Genomic DNA, 12398 nt, shown 5'->3' with positions numbered 1-12398 from the left:
AAATAACTGTTTTTAATCTACACAAAATGGCCTCTTTTACGTGGAATGTCTTCTCCCTCTGCCCTTGATGTGTCTTGCTTAATCTGTGATGTCATAAACTTCAATGCACGTGTTCCGCATGTTCCGCACAGCTAATCAATCTTGAAGAGCAGGTGAAACTACTGATAACACAGGTCTCTTCTCTTATCCATCTTCTGCATCGACTACTTCCTACCTCCCCCCTCCATACAGGGGAAAGAGCCCAAAAAAATGTTCAAATTGAAATCTGACTATAGTACTTCAAATTCAAATGCCTTTAACTATTCACCTTTGCAGCAGAGCAGTAGGGCCTGGTGCCACAGGTCTTAAGTCGAGAAATTCAAGCTTGTCTCATAGAACACCCCTTATTAGATAGGAGGGTCTCCAGTGCAAGTATCAGGCTGGCCCAATACCTTCCAACATTTCTGAACCTCTGAACACTTTTTTATCTAAACTCTGACACTACTTCATTTACACATAGCCCCACTCCACAATTGGCCCAGGGAATAATAGAAAGTGTTTATGCATAAAGTCCCAAAACTTCCAGAAGGGGCCATGGAAGATAACAACGTTTTAACCAGCAAAGTGATTTATTGGCTACGTGGTGTTCGTAATTACTTTTCCATCGTCCGCTTGGACATTGCTAGGGCCACATGTTACTGTGCTCCTGGAGCTGCTACCAATTATGTTTAAATCTTCCTAACTTCTCAATCACTGGCCAAGGACCATATAGCTTGGGAGGTGCGATCAGCTTTCACATCCACATCTAATATTAAGGTAAAGTTCTCACCTCCAGAAGAGGGTCCACTTGTGCCCCAAAGTGTTGGCTGTGCTTCCACATTTCCTAACCAGAGATGAGTGCTAGACCCAGGCAAAGGGGACTGACTTGTGGAAACACCTAGAGATTGATAACACCACACTTTTTTGGCCAGCAGTCCTGACAGTTTGCCTCCTGGCAATTGGAACATTTTAGCCTCGAATATAGCCGGGCTTAAACCCAAACTCTCTGACCCAGATTGGGGAACTTCATAGACTCCTTCAATATTTGTAAATTCCAAGAGACATGGTGCATAGACCCTGTATACAGAACAGGGTTTACAAGTTTTTGGTGTAATGCGCTAGCCTTGGGGAAGGAATGCCCAGCTAGTGGGCTCATTATCTGGATCAAAACTATGCTTAACTGTAGAATATTAAGGTTACATTTGAACTCTCCTTACAGTGAAGAAGTGTGGCTCAATGGTTAGAGCGGCAGACCTGATGCAGAGGTCTGGCCCTTGACCAGGGTTCAATTCCCGACTCTGCGGGTCTTGGGCTCAATTTCCTCAGACCTGATCATTCTCGCCTCGGTGCCTATTACAAACAATGGGTCCCACTCTGCAACTCTGGGCAATAGCTTGCTTAATCTCCACAATGGCCCCAACAGCGCTGGGATGCCTGGCTTCACCTTGGGGGTGCCCAGGAGTGGACATTTCACAGGGAAAAGCCAGGAAGGGTTCCACAGCGGTATGCGTTACAGCGGCAGGACACCCATGGGTATTAGTGCGCTTTACAATTACAAATTACATTCATTATAGAGGAGTGTCTTAAGGGTATCTGGCTTGGGGGATCGACCATTGTTGCAGGAGAATTTTAATGTTACTTATGAACCTATTGATTGTGAAGATTTTGCAATTACTGAAGATGAGGATAAGGCAATGGGTATGCTGCAATTAGGTCTTATGGCCACTGTTAGAGGATATGAGGATCATTCCCAGATCTGACAGTGATCATAACACCTTGCAATTGGTGATGAGGAGAGCTCTTTTTACCATGGTAGAATGATCTCAGTCTAGGTATCAGGGGGAGTTTGCTATTACCAACAGCAATTGGCCTTAAATGGCCCTCAGTTTCTTGCGACGCTGCTAGTATGGCTCAAATATTGAGAAGGTTGCTGATTTTAATGAGCATATGATCTGTCCTAATTCTGAATTAGACAACCAAGTGGATTGTTTAAAACTCCACAATGCCCTTTTAGACCAGTTATACGCCTTCTTTAAAGTGTGTAAAGGTCTTTCAAGGTTGAGAAAAAGCATCCATGGTTCAATAATCAATGTAGGCTAGCCTAATCAGTAGTAATTAACTCTATCAAACTGAAGAAAAGAGACCTAATAATAAAGAAGAGAGTTTAAACAACTAAAACAAACTTGGGAGTCAGATGTGTGGGATGATCTTGTCACTGCAGTTTGAGCAAGGGACTCAAAATCCTTTTGAAACATTGTAGCTAATGCCAGTAAATCCGCAACAACCACATTGATTAATTTATGCAGCCTAAAGCGTGGGTTGATCATTGAAAAGCTTTATTCCAATAAGGAAATGCATCTAACTGATACCTCTTACCAGGGCCTTCCATTTTAATGGGACAGCAAAATACTCTTGAATACTCTTTTGGCGAGCCGCTCGTGGCCATAGCTGGTATAATCACAGGTAAAACCCAAGGCCACAATGGCATACTGGGTGATCTATTTGCTGCAGAACCCCAAGTCCCTATTTAAAACTTGTATCTACTTCCATCTTGAGAGGTGGCCCTATAGCTAAGCCTTTGCATTCAGCAGAGATAGTAACTGTATGCAAAAAAGGCAACAGGGATGGTCCTCGTAATTATAGGCCTATCAGTTTGATTGATTGGCTACAAAATGATTCTGCCACCATATTCTGGGAAAGCTATCTGAGTGGATTCATGAACATAACATACTCTCTGATTTTCAAGCATGGTTCCGTCAGAACGTAAGCTCTATGGATCAAATGTTTTGGTTGTGCCCACTCCATTGGAAGACAGTGGTAAAAGAGAAGGACCGTTTATACGCACTATTTGTGGACCTGAAATCGGCCTTGATTCAATTCCAAGATATAAATTGTGGTCGGTTTTGGGATGTATAGGGGTACAGGTAGAGATTCTATCAATCACTGTAAGACTGCATGAAGAGAACAATGTCAGATGTGTTAGGAAAGGAGGACAGACAAGTCCTATCCAGATTCAGAAGGGATTGCGCCAGGGCTGTGTTTTTGCCCCCACTATCTTCTCATTGTATATTAATGATCTAGTAAATTACTTGGATGTCCCAGACAATGATGCATCCAAAATAGGTGGAACAAAAGTCCTAACTCTGCTGTTTGCAGATGATACTCTGCTCATTTCAAAGATGCCTTCAAGTCTCCAAATTCTAGTGAACAGGTTTTCACACTTTTGTAAAGAGAGGGGGCTTAAACTAAACATCCAAAAGATGAAGTTCATGTCCTTTAACACTTACCGGTCCAGGAGGAGCAGCATTTGGGGCCAGAACAATGTATTAGAATAAGTGCAGGTATTTAGATATTTTGTAGGCCTGGATGGAGTTTGTAGAGTGTTCCTCTGTGGAAATCCGGAAGTGCTTGAAAAACTTCCCAGTGCCGAGTCAGTTAGGTAACCTGCTCGCACTGATTTTTAAAACCAAGAGTTTGTCCCATGCTGTAAAATTAGAGTGAACAGCACTATGTGAAGTACCAGTGGGTGCTTCTGTGGAAAAATACAAACTGGGGGGCACTACCAACCAGAATATAAGATCCTTAATTATTGCCCGGCGATGTCGCCTCTTGAACCCACAAAGAAGTTAAACTATTGAAGAGGCAGGCGCTGGAGACTGGAAGGCAGGAAACAAGGTTTTTATTCGCTCCGGAGGAGAACACAACGAAAACGGACAGAAGGTATCGTTCTGAGGTGCTCTAACTGCATCCCTGAGGCCTGGCCTCTTATACACAAGTTTATCTCTTTATTACATGTAACACATTCTCGTTGATACTTTGATGTACGGAAAGACATCCTCAGAATCCCCCCTTCCCAGCCCGTTCCCATGCAAGGCTACAGTGGAAGTCCCCGCCCCGTTCACAGCAGGTGATGATCATCGCGCAGCTGGGTATTCCGCCGATTCACGGAGTGTGCGGGTTTCGATCGGATCTCGTGGGATGGGGGGGGGGGCTTTGATCATCTCGGGGGTCCTTTGAGGAGGGAAGCTTCCTATTGTATGGGGAGGGGCAAGAGATTGGTATCGGCAGAGCTAGGTGTCGGCCTGGGAACGGGGAAGACAAACGGGCACACGGGGAAAAGGGGTTTGCATCAAAAGGGCCGGAGGCCATGACGGGGAAGCAGGGAGGTGTCGCGCTGGGAACAGGATGAGGGCCTGGGGCAGAGCAGCGCCGAAGAGGGGTTTATGACTCAAGGCAGGTGCAAGCAGGGGGGGGGTTGCCAGCGAAGTTAGGAGAGAGAGAGAGAGACGCGCTGGCTCTCGGCGAGAGCAGGGAAGCCATGGTGTCCAAAATGGCGGCTGTTTTACGCGCACAAAAGGTTTAAGGAGAGCAAGAGGGCGCCGATAATGTTGACGGTTTTCAGCCTAACTTTTAACAGTCCTCCCTTTTCAACATATCTAGCCAACTTGCTTACTCAATGTCAATTTTCATCAAATTCCTAACTTCGGTATCATATAATGCCCTCATATGTTCGCTTCCAATGTCCACAGTTTTGGGAAAAATACAACTCGCACATAAAGAACACATAGGTGGCAAACATTGAATTCCTAAGCATAGGCCACATATTACAACTACGGGAATCAGGATAATGGTGAGCAGTCTCCAGCCCCAGCTTTTGACGGTGTCCCAGAACCAACCACCAAGCGACCATTCTTCTTGCTCTTGGTGAACTTCCGAAGAGAGTCTGTGAAGATGTTCGATGGCTTTGTACACTGAGGGTGAGTTGTCCGGTATGTATGTACAACAGCTGGCCCCAATAATGCGGCATGCTCCTCCACGGTCCGCCAGAACCACATCTAGAACGAGGCGGTTCTGAAGAGCCACCAAACGGACCGCTTGGAGCTCGGCAGTGTTGTTGGCAAAGATGCCCGCTGTGATGTTCATGGTTGTCTCGACTGCCTGAGTCAAATGTCGGATGGCACGGCTGTTTGCCATCGGGCCCCAGAGGGGGACGAGTCCTTTCATAGCATCGAGGAACTGTGCCCCTGTTGAGTCGGCTTGCTCAACGTCTTTGGCTCGTTTTTGTCTGTGGTGATTCGCTGGGGCCACATAAGTTGGAGGAAGGACGAAGGAGATGTAGCAAGTGCCCCCCCAGCCTTTGGGGAGCCAGGTGTAGGCCTTCGTGCCACAGATGAAATACATGTTTGGGGATGACACAAAGGAAGGTGGATCCGTGGAGTCCAAAGTTCTGGTAAAGCGGCAAGCGCTACGACCCACCAGCTGTGTCCCAAGTCCTTCTACACACATGTGGCCTGTGACGTTGATGACCGTCAGGGCCACAGTCAGAGTGGCAGCCGTTCGTTTCCGCAGATAGGAGAAGGTGGGTCTGGTTGGATTGTTGAACACCTGCATTTCGATTCGTTCTTTGGCCGGAATGTCCATTTGGATTGAGTCGCTGGGGGTCAGCGGGCAGAAGTGTGTCTTTGTCTTGTTTCGCCCGGCCCCATGAGAAGAATGTGCTGCAGCTCTGCTGGAGGTGGCATTTCCCGTATAGCTCTCTTGCAAGAGGATCAGCCAGGCAAGGCAGGAGCCGTGGACGGAGAAGGGTGAAGGGATGAATGGTATAGAATGTCCAGTGGCATGGGGTAGCAACCCACAGATCCAGCAGTTGGTGGCGTTGGTGGCAAGATTGTGCTGGTGAAGTAGTTGCACGAAAGAGTTGTTCCAAAACTCCTTTCGCCTCTCTCTTAGTTGAGGAGAGAGCGAAATTAGATAATGTTCCTTCATGGTGGTAGGCTGAGCAGTGGTTAGGAATGTTTCGTGAGCAGGTGCGTGTTCTTCCATAATCCAGAGCGTAGTCATGAGGAGAAAACAGAGGAGGATTACGATGAAGAGTGCAATTGTCTTTGAGCTATGGAGTCTGTCTGTTCTCGGATTTCTGTAGTGGGTATTTCCTGTTGTCTCAGTCGGCTTCTTGTTTGGCGCTTCCATCATCTTCTTATCTGGCGCTTCCATCATCTTCGTCTTCAAGGTGCTCGGTAGTGGGCAGGACCACAGACTTAGTTTTAGCTTCTCTCCAGGTAACCCTTGGTAGTTTGGGTCACCGTTCTGAGATTCTTTAACCTAGTCCGTGGCCTACTTAGCCGAAGCTCCCTCCTTTCGACGCAGGAAATACCCTTCTCGAGATGGCACAGTGGGGTCAGGATGTTTTGAAAGTTCAAGTGTCTCTGTATCAGGGTAGCAGTTCAACGATGGTCGGTCCTGGTTCAGGAGCTCTTCTTGGGTGTTGACGGTGTCTGTCGTGGCCAGGGCTGGAGAGACCTTTTTGCAGTGATGAGCGTGCAGCCAGTGTTTCTTCCCCTCCACTCGAAGTGCGGTCCGAGTGGTGATCAGCACTTGCCAGGGGCCCGTCCACCGGGGTTCCAAACTCTTTGATCGCTGAAAGTTTCGGATCAGCACGAAGTCCCCCGGCTGGATGGCGTGACCCGGACCCCTGGAAGCATCGGGGATGGCCTGCTGCACCTGCTGATGAAGGACAGACAAAGTTTCAGTCAATTTGTACAGATAATCAGACATTAGGACATCCGGAACGTCATGAATGGACGTTGGTTTCGGGGCAGACCAGACGCTCATGGGTCGACCGAAGACAACTTCATACGGGGTTAAGTGATGTCGGGTGGGGGTAGAGCGCATCGATAGCAATGCCAATGGGAGGGCGTCTGGCCATTTCAGGCCCGTCGTAGCCACTATTTTGGCCAGTTTAAGCTTTAGTGTGGCGTTGTGTCGTTCGACAAGCCCAGCAGATTGAGGGTGGAAGACTGCGTGGAATTTCTGTTTGATACCCAGCCCATTTAGGATGAGCTGGATAACGTTGGCTACAAAGTGGGGGCCATTATCACTCCATAAAACACGACAGAGGCCATAACGGGGGAAAAACTCCTTTAACAGGACCTTTGCGGTGGCCATAGCGGTGTTGTCACGGGTTGGATATGCTTCCACCCATTTGCTAAATGCGCACACCACGACAAGTACATATTTCAGGCCTTGGCATCTGTCTAGCTGGATGTAGTCCATCTGCAGGACTTCAAATGGGTGGTTTGGGACCCCAAATCCCCCCCGGGGTACTACAGTTCCCTTCCCGGGGTTGTGTTGCAGGCATATTAAGCATTGTTGGACCAGGCGTTTGGCGGAATCTGGGATCTTGTCATTGTGCCAAACCCTGGAGACAAGTTCGATCATGGGGGCTGATCCTATGTGGGCAGGGGAGTGTGCCATGGTTAATATGGGAATCAAGTATGAATCAGGTAGCAACCATCTGTTCGTGTCTTTTGTCCGCCAGCAGCCTTCATCGTCTTTCAATCCCACCCGTGCCCATTCAGTCAATTCGTGTTGTGTGCTAGCCGTTTGTATGTCTCTAATTGTGTCCTTGGCGTCAGTCCAGTTTTCTGCTTGTGACCTGGTCACGTACATACGTGTTGTCGTTCTATTTTCAGCTGTCGTTCGGGCGGTGATGTCGGCTAGTGCATTTCCCTGTCCAATAATGTCTGTCACCTTCTTGTGTGCCTGGCATTTGATAACGGCAAGTTTGTTGGGGAGGAGGACAGCTTCGATTAAGGCGGAGACTAAATCCCCGTGCAGAATGGGTGTGCCGTGTGAGGTCAAGTATCCTCTCTCCCTCCAGAGGAGCCCAAAATGGTGAACCACCCCGAAGGCATACTGGCTGTCGGTGTAAATGTTCGCCGTGGTTCCTGTTGCCAGGATGCAGGCTCTCGTCAAAGCAATCAGTTCCGCTGCCTGGGCAGATCGCTGGGTGATGCGGGCTGTTTCTACTACAGTTCGAGCCGTGGTGACTGCATAGGCAGCGGAAGTGGTACCATCGGAGAGTTTGATGCAAGAACCGTCCACCCACAACTCCCCGTCGGGGTCAGGGAAAGCTGTGTCTCTGAGATCGACCCTACTCCTGGTCTGTTCGTCCGTAAGAGTCACGCAGTCATGTACGGGGTGCACATTGGGGTCGTTCTCTGGCAAGGGTAACAGAGTTGCTGGGTTCAGTGTGGTGCATCTTTTCAGGGTGATATGGGGGGCAAGCAAGGTTAGTTCGTATCCAGTCAGTCGTGCACTCGTCAGATGTTGCGTCTTGGTTTGGTTCAGGAGGGTGTCGACTGCATGGGGTACCAGTACCGTGAGGGAATTCGAGAGTACAATCCCCTCACTCTGTCGGATAGAGACTGCAGCAGCAGCTACAGCTCGAAGGCAGGCAGGCAAGGCTCTGGCGACAGGGTCAAGAGTGGCAGAGAAGTAAGCGCACGGTCGTTGCTTAGGACCGATGGCCTGGGTCAGGACAGATAAAGCGCACCCCTCCCTTTCGTGAGTGTAAAGGGAGAAGGGCTTTCTGTAATCAGGGGTACCCAGGACAGGGGCTGAGCAAAGGGCATCTCGTAGTTCTGTGAAGGAGGTTTGACACTCAGGAGTCCAAGGGAGTGGGAAAGGGACGTCTTTGTTTAGGAGAGAGAGCAGTGGTTTTACAACGAGGCTGAAGTTTGGCAACCATTGTCGGCAGAAGGAGGTGAGGCCTAATAGGGAGCGAACCTGCTTCTGGGTTTTAGGGACAGGGGTGTCTAGAATGGTCTGGATTCGATCAGGGGTGAGTTTCCGTCCATCTTTGGACAGAAGGTGACCCAGGTAAGTGACCTGGGGTAGGCAGAATTGCAACTTCTTCTTGGAGACCTTGTGGCCATTTTCCGCAAGGAAGTGCAAGAGTTGAATGGTGGCGGTAACCGCTAGAGGGGTGGTGTCGGCTGCCAAAAGGATGTCATCGACATATTGTACCAACACCACCCCGTCGGGTAACCGGACTTGGTCTAGTTGCCTTTTGAGGGCCTGGCTGTAGATGCTAGGGCTCTCCGTGTAGCCTTGAGGGGCTCGGCAAAACCTATATGAGCGGGATTTTAGGGTAAAGCCGAAGAGATATCGGCTGTCTGGGTGGATGGGGATGGAGAAGAATGCGTTCTTGAGGTCGATGACGGAAAAGGTGGTGGCAGTGGATGGAATCAAGGTCAGGATGGTGGTGATGTCTGAGACCACAGGGTACTGGGGTACCACCACTTTGTTGATCTCTCGGAGGTCGATGATGAAACGGTATGCTTTCTCATCTCCCTCTCCCTGCTTCTTGATAATGGGCAAGATAGGGCTGTTGCAAACGTTGCTAACCACTTCCTCTACCACTCCTGCGTCTATCAGTGACTGGATAATCATTACCAATGCCTTCTCGCCCTCTGGCGATATCCGATATTGTGGGAGTTTTGGGAGTGTTGCGTCTGGTCGGACAGTAATGTGCACTGGGTCAATTAACATACGCCCTACGTCCGAATCCGCTTTGGCCCACAGATACGGAGGTAGGGTGTCAAGCAGGGACGCGTCGACGTCGGTGATGGAAAACATGTGTCGGGGGGAACTATGTTTAAGCAGAACGGGGTTGTCGTAAAGAAACACTCGAACTCCATCTTGAGAACACCTAATCGTCGCTCGGAAGTGTTTCAGTAAGTCAAGTCCCATAATGGCGTCAGGGCTATTGGAGGAAAGCAAGAACGTGGTGTCGGTGGTGTTGTTTTCTACGTCAAAGAGAATCGGGGCAGACAAAGGGTTGGTGGAGGGCGTTCCATCGAAACCTGTCGATGTTATGAGTGAGCCAGACAAGGGTGCCCTTGGAATGAGTCGTTTAGATAACGCACTACGTGTTGCGCCAGTGTCTACCAGAAATGGAGACTTGGTACCCAGGACCTTAGCAGTGACATAAGGGCCCTGCTGGTCAACATAGAGCTCGACTGGATCCCTCCCTCGCCCTTGGCTGTCCTATGCAAAGGTGTGAGTGTCGTCATAGTCAGATTGTTGATATTGGTTCTGTCTGGGTCGATCGAACGTATTCGGTCTGCTTGATCTGTCATTAGTCGCGTCATTTGGGGGCCCTCGTTGTGGTCCCTTAGGTCTCGGTCCGTTTGCTACATCCCTGGGGTCTCTGTTCCTGATCATTTCCAGGAGAACTGGGCACTGGGATTTCCAATGGCCAGTCCCTTTGCAGAAAGCGCACTGGTCATCTCTAAGGTCTGTGCGTCCACTGTAGGGAGTCAGAGTGCGGTCCTGGGGAAATGCAGTCTTAGGGACGTTTGTCTGGTAGTTTCCCCGGTATTGGTCTCGTCCTATAGTCACCCCTTGCAGTTTGGCAATCATCACCCTCTCTTTTAAGTCTTTCTTCTTTTTCTCTGTCGCCCTATCGTTTTCATTTTTCTGATGCTCATAATATTGGGCCATTTGGAGAATCGCTGTAGGTTTGGAGGCTGCCCAACTACTCTCGCTGGCCTGTAGTTTCTGGGAGATGTCCAATGATAGGCCCTTAACATAATTCTGGACAAACAGATGGTGTCCGGTTGCAGTGGTCATGTCCTGGCCGCTGTAATCGGAGAACACCGTTTCAAACCGGGAGAAGTATTCCGATACATCCTCCTGGGGTTTTTGGCGACAGGCTGTTACTATCGACCAGTCCACTTTCTTTTCTGGGATTAGGGTTTTTAATTTCTCTACAATTTTATCTGGGAGGTCTAGAATGGATTTCAACGGCTTTTGTCCTGGTCCCCGTTGTTTGTCCAAGTCATCGAGTTGTGACCAGGTATGTCCGAACAGCTCAAGGTGGTCGACTTTCCGGATTTGCTTCCACACATCAGCTGGTAGACATAACCCGAAGAACAAGTCGATGTCAGCCAGGGTCATGATAGTTGAACCCAGGGCTGTACCCAATTCAGTATAGAAGGCAGTGGGGTTTTTACGTAGGTCGGGTAGAGATTTCCGGAATGTCAGTATCTCTTGCCGGTCCCATGGCTGGTAGACCCAGTTGTATACTACCCTTCCCTTTGCATCTTGGTTGTTTGCATCATCGTGAGTCCCTGTACCTCGAGGGGGAACCCAGTAAGGGGCAGCCTCACGTATCGGCATCATGGTGTTAGATTGCTCGGTTGGTGGTTCGGTCACTACGGGGGCCGCGGATTTAGCTCCCGGCTTTCGTTCAGTGAGGTGGCGGAAAACCTCAAGCGTACGCGTAAGGAGGTCCGACACATCACACTCGCCCTCATCCCCGATATCGACCTTCCGGTACAGAGTCCTTAGGCTCTCAGGACCTTTGTCTCGATATCGGTCCTCGTATGCATTCAAGACATGATAACACAGTCGTACGGTAAAATGTCGTCTGTGACTCCCTGTATACGAGCTGAACATATCTGTGATGTACTCTTCATCATCCTTCCTTTCTACCAGTGTCCTTGCTATTTTGTCGATCCCCGCTCGCTCATCTTTGTCTAGCCTGTTTGTTCTTGCAAGTCCAGCCCCTCGAGTCTCATGCTCGTTTAACGTTGTTGTTGATGCGGGTTTTAATACAAGGGGTTCGGCTGGCACAGAGGCCATTGGGGCCGACGCTGTGGCGGTACCTTCGTTTGTACCTGGGGGTGGCGCGTGCTGCGCCAAGGGTTGAGAAGGGGCATATGGAGGGGGCATGTAGATGATAGGGGGACCTAACAGCAGGTCCTCATTGGCTTGTCGTTTCGAGGGTAAATCAGGGTAGAGCATGGAGGGGGTTCTAACCGGACACTGGCTTGGCGTTTCCCTTTCTAGTTTCTGTTTAGCTTTCTCTCTTTCCTCTATCTCCTTTTTTAGTTTCTGAGCAGCTAGGTGGGCTGCTTTTTGCAGCTCTTTTTCCAACCTACTCTCAGTTTTCTTTTTACGCTGTTCAGTTTCTTTTCGCCACATGCCGAAGCTATCAAGCATAGTAGGTGTTGTCTTGTTTTTACCTAGGGCAGTTTCTAGCGTTTTTATTTTATCATCATCGAAGGATCCTATCAGGGGCCATTGACTTTCTTGACCCTGTTTTGTATATTTATGCCATAGTTTACTATAGGCAATAGCGGTCAATCCATGCTTCATGAACATGTCCTTATTAGGGGTGCCTTCCAGTGGGGCTGGATGGTCCATCTCTAATAAGCGGTCCGGGCTAAACAGGCTACTAATCAGTGGGGAGAAGACAGACATGACGGCTCGTAACGAGGGACTAAAAAAGTCAGCACTGCCTATCTTATCACTAGGTGCAAAGACTAGACAGAATATTTCTATTCTACGTTGTTTGCAGGCAGTGAATACCTCATGGATCACAATAACCAAAGACCAATAAATAACAATGGGGAGAATGAGTAGGTCCGCAAAGATCTGCGTTACCTACCTTTTTCACTATCTGCAAAAAGGGTGGTCTCTTCCCTGTTTGCAGACAGGGAATCTCCAGGAAACAATAATTTTGCGAACAACAGTTCAGTTTCAAGCAATTATAGGGTGGGGGAGAAAAAAATAAGCACGGCTGCTACCCT

The sequence above is a fragment of the Lissotriton helveticus genome, chromosome 11, assembly GCF_964261635.1.
Source record: "Lissotriton helveticus chromosome 11, aLisHel1.1, whole genome shotgun sequence".
NCBI lineage: Eukaryota > Metazoa > Chordata > Amphibia > Caudata > Salamandridae > Lissotriton > Lissotriton helveticus.
The sequence above is the reverse complement of the archived record's forward strand: the minus strand, read 5'-3'. Positions refer to the sequence as shown.